Raw genomic sequence first — 17,621 nt, 5'->3', positions numbered from 1 at the left:
TTTCTATACACAACTGATTATCAGCCTGTGGCTTGCTAGCACAGCGGGTAGAGCTGGTAGGGACCCAAATGACTTTTTCCAAGCACTGCTATTGTTTGTTTTGTTTTTATGTTGGTGGTGGGTTTTTTCTTTTAGATATTTTTATTTTTATTTATTCCTCTCTCATATATTACACCCTGAATGCAGTTTCCCCTTCTTTCTCTTCACCCAAGCCCCCCTCCTCTTTTCCCTGGATCTATCATTCCAACTTCTTTGTCTCCCCTCGGAAAAGCACAGTTCTTTTTTTTTTTTTTTTATTAACGTGAGTATTTCTTTTTTTTTTTTTATTAACTTGAGTATTTCTTATATACATTTCGAGTGTTATTCCCTTTCCCGGTTTCCGGGCAAACATCCCCCTCCCCCTTCCCCTTCCTTATGGGTGTTCCCCTCCCAACCCTCCCCCCATTGCCGCCCTCCCCCCACCAGTCTAGTTCACTGGGGGTTCAGTCTTAGCAGGACCCAGGGCTTCCCCTTCCACTGGTGCTCTTACTAGGATATTCATTGCTACCTATGAGGTCAGAGTCCAGGGTCAGTCCATGTATAGTCTTTAGGTAGGGGCTTAGTCCCTGGAAGCTCTGGTTGCTTGGCATTGTTGTTCATATGGGGTCTTGAGCCCCTTCAAGCTCTTCCAGTTCTTTCTCTGATTCCTTCAACGGGGGTCCTATTCTCAGTTCAGTGGTTTGCTGCTGGCATTCGCCTCTGTATTTGCTGTATTCTGGCTGTGTCTCTCAGGAGCGATCTACATCCGGCTCCTGTCGGCCTGCACTTCTTTGCTTCATCCATCTTGTCTAATTGGGTGGCTGTTTATGTATGGGCCACATGTGGGGCAGGCTCTGAATGGGTTGATCATCCGTCTTGAGTTTCATTTGTTCTAGGCATCTAGGGTAATTCAAGCATTTGGGCTAATAGCCACTTATCAGTGAGTGCATACCATATATGTCTTTCTGTGATTGGGTTAACTCACTCAGGATGATATTTTCCAGTTCCATCCATTTGCCTACGAATTTCATAAAGTCGTTGTTTTTGATAGCTGAGTAATATTCCATTGTGTAGATGTACCACATTTTCTGTATCCATTCCTCTGTTGAAGGGCATCTGGGTTCTTTCCAGCTTCTGGCTATTATAAATACGGCTGCGATGAACATAGTGTAGCACGTGTCTTTTTTATATGTTGGGGCATCTTTTGGGTATATGCCCAAGAGAGGTATAGCTGGATCCTCAGGCAGTTCAATGTCCAATTTTCTGAGGAACCTCCAGACTGATTTCCAGAATGGTTGTACCAGTCTGCAATCCCACCAACAATGGAGGAGTGTTCCTCTTTCTCCGCATCCTCGCCAGCATTTGCTGTCACCTGAGTTTTGGATCTTAGCCATTCTCACTGGTGTGAGGTGAAATCTCAGGGTTGTTTTGATTTGCATTTCCCTTATGACTAAAGATGTTGAACATTTCTTTAGGTGTTTCTCAGCCATTCGGCATTCCTCAGCTGTGAATTCTTTGTTTAGCTCTGAACCCCATTTTTTAATAGGGTTATTTGTCTCCCTGCGGTCTAACTTCTTGAGTTCTTTGTATATTTTGGATATAAGGCCTCTATCTGTTGTAGGATTGGTAAAGATCTTTTCCCAATCTGTTGGTTGCCATTTTGTCCTAACCACAGTGTCCTTTGCCTTACAGAAGCTTTGCAGTTTTATGAGATCCCATTTGTCGATTCTTGATCTTAGAGCATACGCCATTGGTGTTTTGTTCAGGAAATTTTTTCCAGTGCCCATGTGTTCCAGATGCTTCCCTAGTTTTTCGTCTATTAGTTTGAGTGTGTCTGGTTTGATGTCGAGGTCCTTGATCCACTTGGACTTAAGCTTTGTACAGGGTGATAAGCATGGATCGATCTGCATTCTTCTACATGTTGCCCTCCAGTTGAACCAGCACCATTTGCTGAAAATGCTATCTTTTTTCCATTGGATGGTTTTGGCTCCTTTGTCAAAAATCAAGTGACCATAGGTGTTTGGGTTCACGAAAAGCACAGTTCTTCCAGGAACATCAACTAATTACAACATAACAAGCTACAGTAAAACCAGGTGTATATTCTCATATTCCAGAAGCTAGATAAGCCAACCCAGTAGCAGGGAAAGGGTCCCAAAGGTGGGCAAAAAATCAAAGACAGTCCCCAACCCCACTATTAGGAATCCCACAAAAGACTGAGCTACACAACGTATATTCAGAGGGTCTCAGTCAGACTCAAACAGGCTTGCTGATGACTTAAGTCCCTGTCAGGTACACTATTTTTAAATAGCTTGTATTACCTGTATGAGACAAAAATATTCAGAAACCTAAGACTTTTCCAATGGAGACTTAAGTTAGTTGTATTCTAACCATTTTATCTTCTTGTTTTCTTGTGGATTGTCTCTTTTCAAAATGGATTGCTGCAAAAAGAAGTCAAAATGCTAATGAAGTACAAGTTAACTTTTATTTGAAGTTTTACTGTACATTGTAAACATTGTTTGCTGCAATGATCATCCATTGGGAATTATATAGATTTTTTTTTTGCTCTTTTCCTCTATAGATCACAGTAACAGTATATGTTTCTTGTATTAAATGTAGAAAACTTAAAAGCCACAAGTGATGTTAGAATTGCTCAACATCACTTTAGATTATTTATTCTATTTTGTGATTCCCATTTGGCTTGGCATAATAGATTATGACATGTTATAATATCATCTATCCAGCCTTAATCAGCCGATTCTCAAACCATTCTGTTTTGCTTTTATTTTCCTGTCAGCAATGTTTCTAATATTTTGATGATACAAGTTGATGTTTGTATATTGTCGGCAGATTTCAGTGATCCATTTGTTCTTTCTCTCACTTGGTATAACAGAGTAGAAGGAGATAACTGATGACTACCTCTTCTGAGCTCTACAACTTGACTACATGAATTTAGCCCATCAAGATGTATTAGTCTAAGGACTCCCATGACTGACTAGTCTTACACTTACCATTATTATACAAACAACTTGATTAACTTGAATCTCCTCTAATCGTATCAATTGGGTTGTCCTCAATTCAAATGGAATCAACTTGCAAGGAGTAGGAAGTGGCAAACAGCCAAGCGCAACACTAGGTGCTTGTGTCCATGTGATAATCAGGCAACAGAATATAACTTAAGCACTTAGTTGAATCAAGTCGGTATTAATTAGCTGAAAAAGCACAAAGGTTTAACCATTTATGTTAACTTCTTCAGGTAACCATGGGTGGTCTAATCAAGAATATTCCCCACTGGGTTGATCGTTAGATCATTAAAATAATGGATTCTGACCTGGGATGTAGCTTAGTTGGTAGAGCGCTTACCTAGCATGCACATAGCCCTAGCTATGTCTAACCTCCCCCCCCCCCCCGTACTCCAGTCAGGCGTGGTGGTACATGACTATAATCCTAGCCCTAAGGAGACGGAAGTAAGACTCAGAAATTCAAGGTCATCGTCCTCTAGTTAGTGAGCTTGAGAACAGCCTGTGATACATGCAAGCTTTACAAAAAATATAAAAAAAGGAAAAATGAAGTAACAGCGTCTACACAATAAAGTTTTTTGTCTTCCTGCCACATGTCCTCTTGCAGGTCAAGGAGTTGATAGGTATAGCTCGGGCATAGACATAAACTAGCTTTTATAAAACATTTATGTCATTTAATTGTACTTCGTTAGTTTTCTTCTGGAGTGGTTTACAGAAACCCTGATGTCTTCCGTATTTTTTTCAGTTTGGATTTGCTATAAGCGAACCAATAATGAATCGCATTCAAAAGAAAGACAAAGGGCCTAAGTAATCACTGATTTGTAGACTTACTCTGGCTTCCTCTAAATTAGACTGGCTAGAAATGTCCCTAACTCTATTCCAAAGTGTTTAATCCCAGTTAAACTGCACAGATAATCAGACCTGGTAGGGCCTTTGGAGGTGTCAAGTCTACCATACTAGAGAAAAAAATTAATGGACTTAGGGAAGGAGAAGCCATTTCCCTGAAGTTACCATTTAGTTACCAGATAATCAGCCATTTTTACCAAAGCAAAGCTATAACTTACTCAAGACAGCTACTAATATCTGAGGCTACTTGATAGAAATCCTAAGGATGGTATTTCTAACTTTATATATAGACATGAGTTTGACAGGAATACTTTAGCCTGGGATGGTGCAACTGTTGACACCATCACAAGTCAGCAAGAAAGAAAAGATGGAGAAGTCCTTGGAAACCAATTGTCTTTACCACACACACAGAATCTCATGCACAGCAATTACTAAGCTGATGTGACATAAACAGATGCTAAAACAATCGCCAGTTCTGCCTCATCCTATGGGTTCACTCACAGGTTATGGTACATGGTTTATGTCTGACAGAGTTAGAGTCTCAAAAATCCCTGAGGTTATGGCTGGACATCTGCAGATGTCAAGAACAGTTTCAAGGTGCCTGTCACACAAACGAAGGCTACAGTTTTGAATGAGGGAAGACGGAGGAAAACCAAGCCTTCATGCTTTAAAGTAGGATTAAACCCTGAATATGATTACTACTTGGAAACAGCACTTTTATCCATCAGAGCCATGAAAGAGGCTAAGTTGTGGCTACAGTTGTGTACCCAGTATGGTCATGTTGCCAATAGAGAGCTTTTGCTCCTGTTCTCACTGATGCCAGCAGTTGCAGAGGTGTTTGGGCCCAGATTGGGAACTAGCCTCAGTTGAACTCTTCATGACCATGTTTCCCAGGATTATAAATCAGAGGAAAAGCAATTGTTCTAAGTCACATTGGCAATAAAAAGAAACAACTTAGAGAACTGCCTGTTGGAACTTGTCTCTTTATCAGCGACAGTATTTTAATTTAGTCGTTGGTGTGGTTTAGAATCAAGAGCGGCTTGTTCTTTTAGGCATCTCTTGATCTAGGAGCCATCTAGACACAGAGTAAGAATGTTTTCTAATATGTAGAACTTCTTCGATCAGATTTGGATAGCTTTAGTCACTTACTTCAAGGACAAACCTTTGTGTGAATCATCTCCATTTATGCCTATACTTTGAAACTGCAGCATTAGTTTAATTATTTTTCAGGGATAGCGCTCCAAAAGCATGGTACGACATGGTTGTGCTCCTGCAGGGAGCTTCCCTTCTCTCTGTGGAAATCTTTCTCCGTGTTTCAGCGTAGTTTGGGGGAGGCACTAGATTACTGATCTGATAATTCTTCTACTTTAAAAAAACTCAGTGTTTCTTTATTTTCGTCGATTCCTTGGCTTTCACTTAGCTTTCCTTATCCTGTCTTCCAAGTTTTTACTCTACCCCAGACCTATTGCTTCCTCTAACCTGGTCCTCTCACCTATACCTTTCCTCATGCTGTTCCTTCTATGTAAAAGTCATACTCTGTCTCCTTGCCTTCCCATGTCCAAATTCCACCCATCCTTCAAAGAAAGTCTACTTAAATATCACTCCCTCTAACAAGCTCTTTTTATTTCTTCTAAGCATGTATCCTTATTTCTAGACTCCTATTAATAATTTTATGTGTACTTCTTTAGTGGTTAGGACCCATTAGATTTTATGTAAGTGTTTGGACAATTGTCATCTTGTATTACATTTTGATTTAGAGAAAAAAATAAATGTTACACACTTCTTGAAGGCTAGATCTATGTTTGATTCCTCTTTCTATTTCATGCAATGCCTGATAATATTTAAGAGGCACTCGGTATGTATTTGACTGTATGAAATAAATGGGTCCTTCTACGTGTCTCCCTATATGTCTAGTCTCTGTGACTTTTTCCATTTTGACTTAGTATTTTCTTGTATTTCCATCCATGTGTCTTTCTATCATCATCATATTTGTATATAAAACTTCATGCTTATTATTTAAAAGCAAATTCTATTGTATATGTTGCATTTATTGGAAGTTACATTTGCAAAGCAGATTGCTGTTTTCATATTCTCCAAATAAAATTCAAAGTAGCCAAATTAGGTTGTAATTTGTTACCTATTTTTTTCTCTGATGGCTACTGCTTGATAGTGAAACATCTGCCATTCATACATAGAAAAGAATATGTTCATTGGTTACCATAACTTTTGGTTTGGTTCATGTGTTTGCAGAAGAATCTGTATCAAATTATAAAATCTAGGGTTATAAATAGTAAGAACTTCCTAGTATTTACGCTCGTCAAGAACTGATTGATTGAGCTTTAGAGAGAGAGGTTTCACTTCTCTATCAGGAAGTACTCAAACAGAGGATAAATAATCAAGTGGTAAGAAAGATAATATTTCAGGCATTATGTGAGTATATCTTTCTACTGAGAAACCTTGGGTGTATAACTCCCTTGCATACCTTCCTAGAACAATGTAAGCAGTGTTCAAATATTAAAACCCCACTAAACAGCTTAGTTCAGACAAATAAACAAAGAAGAAGAAGAAGAGGAAGAAGAAGAAGAGGAAGAGGAGGAGGAGGGGGAGGGGAGAGAAGAGAAGGAGGAGGGGAAAGAGGAGGAGGAGGGGAAGAGGAGGAAGAGGAGGAGGCGGAGGAGGAGCAAAGATGGGCAAAAATAGTATTAGAAATCTCAGACAGATCTTGTGACAAAAATATTGTATTTGCTCATTAAATTTCACCCTAAGTTTCTTATCAGTTAAAGAAATAAGTGAGAAAACAGAACTCCTTCCCCAGTGAGTTGTGCAGTTTCCTACTGAAACTACTGAACCAGAAGGGACCACATTCAGTAGTTAGACAGGGTGCCCATGGAGGGATGGGAACACCAACCCACCTTCAAAATATTTTTACCTAAAATTACTTGTTTAAAAGAAATGCAGGGACAAAAAAGGAGCAGAGACTGAAGGAATGGCTGGCCAGTGACTGGCCCAACTTGGGATCTATCCTATAATGTTCACCAATCCCTGACACAATTACTGATGCTATGTTGTGCTTGCAGACAGAAGCCTAGCATGGTTGTCCTCTGAAAAGGCTCTAACAGCATCTGACTCAGACAGATACAGATATTCATAGTCAAGCATTGGATGGAGGGGAGGTTGGGGACCACCATGGAGGAGTTAGGGGAAGGAATGAAGGAACTACGGGGGTGCCAACCCCTTAGGAAGTGTCAACTGACCTGGACCCCTGGGAGCTCCCAGAGACTAAGCCACCAATCAAAGAGCACACATGATCTGGTCCAAGGCCCTAGGAACATATGTAACAGAGGACTGCCTTGTTTGGCCTTAGTGGGAGTGGGATCCTATAGAGACTTGATGCCCCAGGGAATGGGGAAGGGGATGATAAGGAACAGGGAGGAGGACCATCTCAGAGGCAAAGGTGGGGGAGGATGGGGAAAAGAACTCTAGGAGGGTAGACTGCAAGGGGCAACATTTGGGATGTAAGTAAATAAAAGAAAAAATCAAATCGATGCAAATTCAAAATAAACAAATAAATAAGTGAGAAGACACAACTTCTTTCTAAGTGGGTCATGTAGTTTCCTATTGAGTAAAATGATACATATGTGCTTCTCTATGTGGACAGATCTTTTTCCTGCTGTTTAATTTAAGGAGGAATTGGTTGTGTGATTCTATATAATTGATATTTTCTTTATGAAAGTGTAGTTTCACAAAATTCAGAGACTTTTTTTTTTATTCTTTAATCTTTTTTTTGGTTCTTTTTTTTTTTTTTTTTTTTTTTTTGGAGCTGGGGACCGAACCCAGGGCCTTGTGCTTCCTAGGTAAGCGCTCTACCACTGAGCTAAATCCCCAGCCCCTTCCTTTAATCTTTTTTACAGTCCAGTCTTCATTCCCCTCCCAGTCTGCCTCTGACCGCTCCCATTCCATATCTCCCCGCACCCTCAGTCTCTGAGAGGATGTCCCTACTTTCCCACCCCCATCCTACCAGACCTCCCCACTCCTTGGAGCCTCAAGTCTTGAGGGTTAGGTGCATCTTCTCAGACCAGGCAGTCCTCTGCTGTATAAGTGTCAGGGGCCTCATCTCAGCTGGTGTATGCTGCCTGGTTGCTGGCTCAGTGTTTGAGAGATCAGTTGAGACTGCTCGCCTTCTTCCTTAGCTTCTTCCAGCTTTCCCCCAATTCAAGCATAGGGGTCCCTGTCTTCCGTCCATTGGTTGGATCTAAGTATGTGCATCTGACTCTTTCAGCTGCCTGTTGGGCCTCTCAGAGGACAGCTATGCTAGGCTCCTGTCTGCAAGCACACCACAGCATCACTAACAGTGTCATGGTCCCAGACCTCCCGTTGAGCTGAATCCCTATTTGGAACTGTAGCTGGACCTCCTCTTCCTCAGGCTCTTCTCCATTTTTGTCCTTGCAGTCCCTTCAGACAGGAACAATTTTTGGTCAGAGCTTTTGACTGTGGAATGGCAATCCACTTGATATTGTGTCCCTCCACTGGAGGTGGATTCTACAAGCTCCCTCTCCTCACTGTAGAGCACTTCGTCCAAGGTCCCTCCCTTTGAGTCCTTAGAGTCTCTCATCTCCCAGGTCTCCAGTACATTCTAGAGGGTACCCTCACCTCCTACCTCCCTTACCTCTTTCCATTCTTTCTACTGGCCCTCAGGGTGTCAGTGCTGTTTGCTCCCCAATACCTGATAATGTTCCTGCCTTCCCCTTCCTGTCCCTTCTCCCACTCAGGTCCCTCCCTCTGCCCCCCACCCCCTGACTCCATGATTGCTTTCTTCTCTCTCCCAAGTGGAATTGAGTCATCCTCATTTGAGCCCTTTTGCTTGTTAACTTTCTTAAGTTCTGTGGATTTTGTCTCGGATATTCTGTACTTTTGTGGCCAATATCCACTTATTAAAGAGTACATACCATTCATGTCCTTTGGGGTTTGAGTTACCTCACTCAGGATAATATTTTCTAGTTCCACCCATTTGCATATGAATTTCATGAAGTCACTGTTTTTAATAGCTGAGTAGTACAACCATTTTGTAAATATACCACATTTTCTGTATTCATTCTTCTGTTCTGTGCCATCTGGGTTCTTTCCAGATTCTGGCTATTATATATAAGGCTGCTATGAACATAGTGGAACATGTGTTTTTGTTATATGTTAGAGCATCATTTGGGTATATGCCCAGAAGAGGTATAGCTGGGTCTTCAGGTAGATCTATTTCCAATTTTCTGAGGAACTTCCAGACTGATTTCCAGAGTGGTTGTACCAGTTTGCAATTCCACCAGCAATGGAGGAGTGTTCTTCTTTTTCCACATCCCTGCCAGCATGTGTGTAGAAATAATTCTCAGTAGGAAATCTATTCGCTCTTCAAAAAGATGGAAAGGAGTATAGAAATCACATGTTAAGTCAGTATGAATCTTCTCTACATTAACCTCCAAGAAAGCAAAATTATTTGGGTTTAGATAAGTCACTTTCTATTCTTCTATTATAGTATAATCTGATTTAAGAAAATCTAGAATAAAAAAAAGAAAATCTAGAATAAAAAAAAAGAAAATCTAGAATAGCCAGTTAACACAACCTTAGTCTACTTGCAAGCATCTTCTATATCAAGTTTTCCTTTAGGTGACAAACTTGTAGCCAATTCTGTGAAGGTTATCTCAAGGAGCACTGAGATTAAGAGAAAAGTATTTGTGATCTCTGTCATTTACTTGTTGGCAAAAGACAATAAAAATATATATGTTGACTCTACACTAGAGAACCATAGAACAATCCCACAGAGTTTCCATGAGAGAGGACAAAGAGAAAATTGATTCCAAAGCATTATGGGAGAAGTTACAATTTTTAAACAAATGTCAGAGATGAGGAATAGTGCTATTGTCACCAGACCGCTAAGGCCCCAGGGAGGACGTTGGTGCTTAGCTACTGGGAAAAGCCAATTTTTCAGGTCTGTTATGAAATGTCATTGCATATCTACAGGGCCAAGGCACACAACCTATGTGAAAGATGATCTTATGAAATTATTGAAAATTGTTTGAGTTGAGGACTTTCATGACTAGTATAACAGCATCTAGTAATTGAAAATAATTTCAAAGTAATGTATTAATCAAAGGCCACACTGTACTTTAAGAATGGCTCACCAAACTACAATTCTTTTCATGGTTTGTTTTATTTTGTATAAGACAGAGTTTCTCTGTGTAACAGCCTTGGTGGTTCTGGAACTCACTATGTAGACCAGGCCAACCTTGAACTCACAGAAACCTGCCTGCCTCTACCTCATCAGTGCTGGGATTAAAGGCATGTACAACCACTGCCTGGCATTTCTTGCTTTAAAAAAAAAACTTCCAATTCTACAGGTTTCAGGTATCTCTCCCTTTAATATATCACCACTCCACAACCAATCCTAGACATTCACATAGATAACTCACTCTTCTCAATATTTTCCTTTCCCTGAGAACTTTGTTTTATGTCATTGCCATAGATTGCAATGTAACCCCCTTCCCGTTTCCTCCTTCCCCCTCATGTACTCTTGCTTTTTCTTTTGGATCCTATAGAAAAAATAAAAAAGATCAAATATCAATTTTTGCCAAAGATAGGTTCTTAGAATGGTGAGACTCTGAGAAAACCAAAACCAGTCTTTCTTTGGTAGAGGAGAAGGTTATGAACTTTTTCACACATATCTTAATAACTTCATCAAATTAGAACAGAGTTTATAGTTAATTCTTTGTTATAGGCAGATGGATTACCAAAACCACTTAATTTTACCTCCTTTTACTATTAACTCATTTCATCTTTCTTCACTTCAATTTACAGATTAGGGTTCCTCATAGAAATAAGAAATAAGGCCCCACAGAAACAAAGTTTTAATTGTAGAAAAACTTGGTAGTAACTGTGGTCAGAAAAGATATCAATGTCGGCAGTTCCTCTTGGATTTTCCCTGTATATCATTCTGATAACTATATACTTTCCAACATCTTCTAAGCTCGGCTTATGTGGTATGCTTCAATACTGAAGTGCCTAAGCACACTTTTCAATACCAATTTTAAATTTTAAAGCTAAATATAAATCCTTCAATGACTGATCCTACTACTCTTCTCTATCGATGGCAATTCTGGCTACGAGACATTGTATGGAAAGCACCGAAAGGATGTGAGGATAACACCTACAGTTTCTCATTTGTGGTCCTAAAGTGTGAGCTGTTGAGTAAAAGAAATACCAGCTTCTTTATAACATAGAAAATGTAGAGAAGAATATGTCTCCAAATTTCTTTGTGTCTTCACAGTGCTTACCAGAACTTTATCATTTCATGTAACTTCTGGGGCACTGAAACCAGATAGGGTGCACTCTGATTATAGATATGACAAGTAGTAGTTGGCATAAACACAGCAGTGAAAATAACTCAGTGACTCATAGCAATATTGGGGACAATGTATCAACTGCTTGGCAATGGCTCTGCATGTATTAAGAAATCAGGTCAAGCACAACAGCTGATGACAATGATAGACATCATTGTTATGTACCCAAATGTCCATTGATTGCCCCCCCAAATATTTTGGTTTTGTTCCTTGTTCCTTTTTATGGTTTCAATAAATACCTTTGTAGAATTTCAATGCAGGGAGGGTCTTACATGTCTGTGACTTCATAATTTTAATTTCATAGACTAGGGAAGTAATTATCAAAAAGAAAATAACTTCTCTGATTTTGCTCAGCTGGTAATTGGCAAGCCTTGGACTAGAATTTCATTTTCCTCTGTTTCAGGTACATAATAGCTATTAAATTCAAATTCTGTCAGCAAGCAAGCCACTATTGAAACTGTACTGTATCCTTAATTCTGTAATGTCTGCCATTCTATTCAGTATAGTATGACCCCTTTCATTATGAGGCCAATGAATTATTTGTGATTAATTGCATCTTTTGTGTGGCATTGTCTTTTTTATTGTTTATTTTATTTATTTACATTTTAATTGTTGTCCTTTCTAACTTTGCCCGTGATGTTGCATATTCTCCCTTCATCTTTAGTATAAAGTTTTGGACAAACTCAGTTGCCTAGTTATACCACATCAGTAGAAAGGAAAGACCACAAATTTTCATTCAGTCTATGGTTTTAAGAATGTCCTTACTTACACTTTCTAAATAGATTTAGTCTTTAGACTTTACAGTGAAGTATATTGCATTTCTGTGAATAACAGATTTATTCTCTTCTATAAGAGAGAAGCAAATTACTAATCTATGGATCAGTTTATGATCTCATATTAAGCAGATATTTTTCAGGTAATTTAATCCAAGTTTTACTGAGTATAAAAATTTACAATTATGATAACTATCAACTGAAAAATTACCAAATCCTCTATCTTGTCAGATTCATTCCTTACAAGATCAGATAAAATAAGATGTGTTAGGGTGGTTGGTGTACCCGTAGACTCAGATGAACTTCATAAAATTATGTTTCTTGATATTAAGTAATCAAAATTCCATATGGTATTTATAGTAGTGAATGTTAATTCACTGAATTGTGAAACTCCTCGCAGCAATGTCCTCTGTCTTTGGAAGAGGAAATTGAATGTATTCCAAGAGAACAATAGGCAATGGAAACACTGTTCAGAGGCTCTGCGGTTCTGATGTGGTCTCAAATCCTTCTCTGCTCAGTTCCATAGAGATAAGCTTAGCTTCCAGATGGATGATATGATGATTTATATATTTATTTATTGGCTTAAAGCATTAGAAATTTTATCTTCTCAAAAAATATAGAGCTGAAAGGTTCAAAATCAAGGTGCTGGCTCCTTCAGATGCCCCCAGGGCATCTTTCTCTGCCTCTTTGGCTTCCAGAGGCTCATGGTAATTTTTGGTGTCCAAAAGAATTAGTTAATGTATTGAATGCTAATCAGTGGAACAGTCAATCAACAGAAAGTCCAAACACCATCCATATAACAAACTGCAACTGCACATTTTGTAACAAAGTGTCCTCTAGACTCTGCCTAAGGTGCTACTCATCCAAATCCATTGGCAAGTCTTCCTGCTGTGAAACCAGAGGAGTTCAATGCTGCTTGATAATCTTTGTTATGGGCTTAGGAAATTTTCTAGTGTTGGATTTTAAATCACAGTGTCAAAGAAGTAGTAACAAAAGGGCAAGTGTTGGATTTTTTTTTCCTAACTCTCACTCTGGTCAGTCACAGGAGAAACCAAACCAGATAAAGTATGTGCCAAGTGCAGTTTGTTTGCTGTAGGGCTGTTGAAATGATCTGGATTGTCTATGGGAAACCAAGCAACTGTGGAACTTCTAAATATTTATTTATTTTTAGCTCATCATTGCAGGAAAAACATTAACCACAGCTGTCAATTCCAAGTATCATTAATTTTCGGAAGAGTCAATAAATGTCAGTTTTAAACTATCCCACTACTAAATCTGTGGCTTTTCGCAGAAAATCATCATCCTCATCATCATTTTTGCCATTATCCCTTGTCCTCCTCCTCATCACCATAATTGTATGACGCAATATCTAGAAGACAATTTGTTGCAAAGTGTTAGCAGTTAGGTGGATGGTAGGTTAGGCTTTCTGTTGATCGACTGTTCCACTGATTAACATTCAATACATTAACTAACAGAAATTATGTGCATGTGGTGTGTGTGTGTGTGTGTGTGTGTGTGTGTGTGTGTGTGTGTGTGTGTGTGTGAGTGATATCTTCTGATTGAAACATTGATGCAGGAGGTTGGGATCTCTTATGACTGCCAAATTGCAAACAAAGAAACTGCGGTTCACAGGAACTAAGCAAATTGTTCAAGGCTATAAAGGTGATGTAGGGCAAGTAAAATCAAAGGCAGATTCATCTATATCCTGACTCCCATCTCATTCAACTATACTTACATGATGTAAATATTGCCCACGGGGACTAGTATAACATGTTCACTGCAGATGCCATAATGGTATGGGCACATTTATAATTCTGAGAGAACAGTTTTCTATCTCTGAAGCTTGGTCCAATAGATGCCTGATGGCTATGTCAGCTACTGAAGAACAAAAAAATGGCTGGAAGAAGCATATTCAGCAACCTGACTCAGAATGTGCGTTCTCTGTGCTTTGTGTACCTGGTAAGAGAAACGTTTTCTCAAATTTTGAAATGAAGTCAGTAAGAGGAAACTGCTTTAGCTCGTTGATGTTAGCTTATGTTTCATCCTCTTAAAGAAGTTTTGTTATTAAAATACTCAACAGAGGAAAAAAACCTATTTACCAACTCAGGATTTTTGGGTTTTGTTTGTTTTAAGTGCCATATCAAGGACACCACCTATGGTTTGAGAAGGTCTACCTCTGCTTCAGAAAAGGTTTGTAATAAACACTGAACACTGGAATTTGACCAGAACCAAACTAGGAAACAAACACTAGAGCTTGCCACACTCCTTTGCTGAACTTCAGACCAATTGAAGCAAAATACTCTCACTGAACTGTGACCTCAGTGCATGTGTGTGGTTGTTGGGCTTGCCCTATAATAGAGTACACTGATCCAAACTCGAGCCAATGCCATCTGTTTTCTGTAGTTAGCGAATCCAAACTAACTCAGAGCTTCTCAAGGTAATCTCAATATTGGACATGAATTCAATTGAGATGTGGTTTTAAATTCAGTCACAAAATCAGAGCTTTCCTGTTTCGAGAGCTTGCCTCTGCCTTGACGCAGTGACTCAATTTCTCTCATGCTATGAAAATCTATGGATTATACAAGTCATAAGCCCACCTGTGTTATGTGAGAGCGTGAGCATTAAAGAAAGATGAAATTATAATGAAATTATTATTGTGTTTTATTTTACTTTTTCCTTTAAAATAAATAGGCTATATGTATATACAGAAAATGGATTAATGGATTTTGGCTTCATTGCTATTTTTCTCAAATATGTTATATACATCCCTGCTTGTGTGTGTGTGTGTGTGTGTGTGTGTGTGTGTGTGTGTGTGTGAAGTTCCCTCTATCCCCATATTGTTTTATAATTATTTTCTTGCAAGTCTTTGCTCAAATGTCATCTTAATGATGGATACTTTCTTTAATTACTTACCAAGAAAAGCACTTCCCATGCATTTTGTTTCTTTTTATGGTGCCCAAATGACACTTGAACAATGACATCTTTATGTTTAGTAGTTTATTGATTGTCCCCTCACACCGGAACATGAGCTGTCTGGGAAGAAATGTCATAGTGCTTACTGTCCCATCTTCAGTTCTTACAATAATCTTTGTTATGTAGGAGGCACTCAATCAATATTTAGAAAAAAGACTGGAAACTATCACAGGAAACAAAATAGCATATGGTTGACAGAATGCAGCTTTGGGAGTCAGACTATCTCAGTTTCACTGTAAGACCTGCCATTAATTTGCTGGGGTTTGGGAAAAATTATCTTACTTCTCTGGGGGTAAGTTTCTTCACTGGTCAAGTGAGAACATTTGCTCCTTCTTTACCTGACTCTGGGGAACTTTGTAAGGTTCAGAAGAAATAACATATGAGGATATTTTCAGAAAAAGAAGACAATAGTCGGTTTGTATTTTCCACCAGCCTATTGAGATCAGTTGTTTTCTGAGAAACCCTTCTCCCTGGCTTAGGCCATTTAAGCATCATGTCTTCTCATCTCCCTACACTGAGATAAGTCCCAGGAGACAAATGAGCTTCTAGTTAACACGCCTGGCCAGTTTCGATCTCTTGGTAGAAAGTACCTAATTCTCAAAAGCTAATGTAGCTAAAGCCAAAATATTAGCTGATTATTTCTTGCCAGATTTTTCATTATTCTTGAGATTAAACTGCACATTTGAGACTGGAACTTAGACAAAAGACCCATTCAGATAATTCACAAACTACATTAGAAGCCCCATACCTTGGCAATCAGTATCTCAAGTGGCCTAAGATTGTTATATCCAAAGAAGCTAGGAAGTGACATCTTTCTTAGCGTCCTACTGGAACCTCTACAGGCTTATTACAGATACACATTGAACAAGTCATGAGAAATCATAAGATATTTCACTGTCCTGGCAGATACCCACAAGCCCCAACCCCAAACCCAATACTGTGGAACAACACACTGTTGATAAGTATCTGAAGGAGGGCTGGGGATTTAGCTCAGTGGTAGAGCGCTTACCTAGGAAGCGCAAGGCCCTGGGTTCGGTCCCCAGCTCTGAAAAAAAGAACAAAAAAAAAAGTATCTGAAGGAAACCTATGTAAATAGTGCTTAGTTTGTACATACAAAGATACTAATTCAAAGATTCTATCACCTGGTCATGCCTGTAGGGATTACAGGCTGGCACGGTTACTTTAACACATATGAAAACCAATATGCTTTACCACCAAATTTTAAACTAATAGACTACACAGCCATTGGCTAATGCCCCAAACATGACTGTCTACTCCACACTGCAAAAAGTAGACTGAGATTCAAAGGTGTTGGAACAGTAGCAGAAGATGTAGCTGTGTTGCAAATAAAGAGAAAATAAAGGAACCCATGGAATGCTCTGTTACTTACAGCCTATGAACCTAAGATAATTTGAGTAGGTTCTGCAAGTGGGATGGAAGCAAGAAATGGACTTCATTGTCTCTACTTAGACCCCACTCCATTCAAAGTGTACTGGGCCACCTAGTACTTTAATTGGTTGTTTCTAGGAGTGGTGACTGTGATGCACTCATGGTAAAAGCAAACATCTTAGTGTCCCCAGAAGTCAACTGCAAGTCCTAGCTTCTTTTCCACTTTGAAATCACCTGGACCAACTTGCATCAGGTTAGCTACACCAATGTTTAACTCAGTGCAAGTGCCTCTAGCCCAGCTATCTTTCAGATACTTTGTGGCTGTAGTTCTTTCTCTCTCTGCAATCAGTTCAAATAGGCATTAAATCTACATTCAGAAGGTAATTTATCTTAGCAATTTTAAGTTATGAAAATCACGCATGTTTATTGACAAATTTTAATAATACATGTATGAATTAAAAAAAAGAAAGTTTATGATCCCTAATATTTACTCCAGGTGTGGGATTTGAATGAGGATGGCCACCTAGGCTCATATATTTTACTACTTGGTTCACCCTTGATGGAACTGTTGGGAAGGATTAAGAGGTGTGGCCTTGGAGGAGGTGTGTTATTGTGGGTGGACTTTGAGGTTTCAAAAGGCTGGTGTGGTTCCTTTTTCTACCTCCTGACTTTGGATCATGATATGAACTCTAGATTGCTCCTGCCACCGTGCCTTTGTTCTTTCATCATGGATTCTAACTCTCTGAAACTACAAGTCTATTTATATTATTTTATGTGGATTTCCCTAATTGTGGAGTTACATTTATAACAATAGAAATTAAGATACAAGGAGTTACAATGTTTTCTACAGTTTTGATGGTAACAGTATGTATTTTACATTCAGGGAATTCAACTCTATTGTTAAAAATTCCAAGAAATTCAAAGTTAGGAATGCAGCAGGGTTGGTATAGTCCTTGCCATGTGTGTATGAAGCCCTGGGTTCAATTTTATCATTGCATAAATCGCACTTGGGAGGTAAAGGCAGGAAGATTAAGAGTTCAAAAACCATCCTTAACTACGTTGTAAGTTGAAGGCCAGCATGATATACAGAAGGCCTTGTCTCAAAGAACAAGTCCAATAAGGTTAATTTAGAGTCCTGATGATAGCAGAGGTTTCAGACAATAGGACATTTACAAAGTGTGAAAAACTCAGACAACACGGCATCCTTTTGGTTCACGCTGATG

Source organism: Rattus norvegicus, chromosome X, assembly GCF_021556685.1.
Source record: "Rattus norvegicus strain SHRSP/BbbUtx chromosome X, alternate assembly SHRSP_T2T, whole genome shotgun sequence".
Lineage (NCBI taxonomy): Eukaryota > Metazoa > Chordata > Mammalia > Rodentia > Muridae > Rattus > Rattus norvegicus.
The sequence above is the reverse complement of the archived record's forward strand: the minus strand, read 5'-3'. Positions refer to the sequence as shown.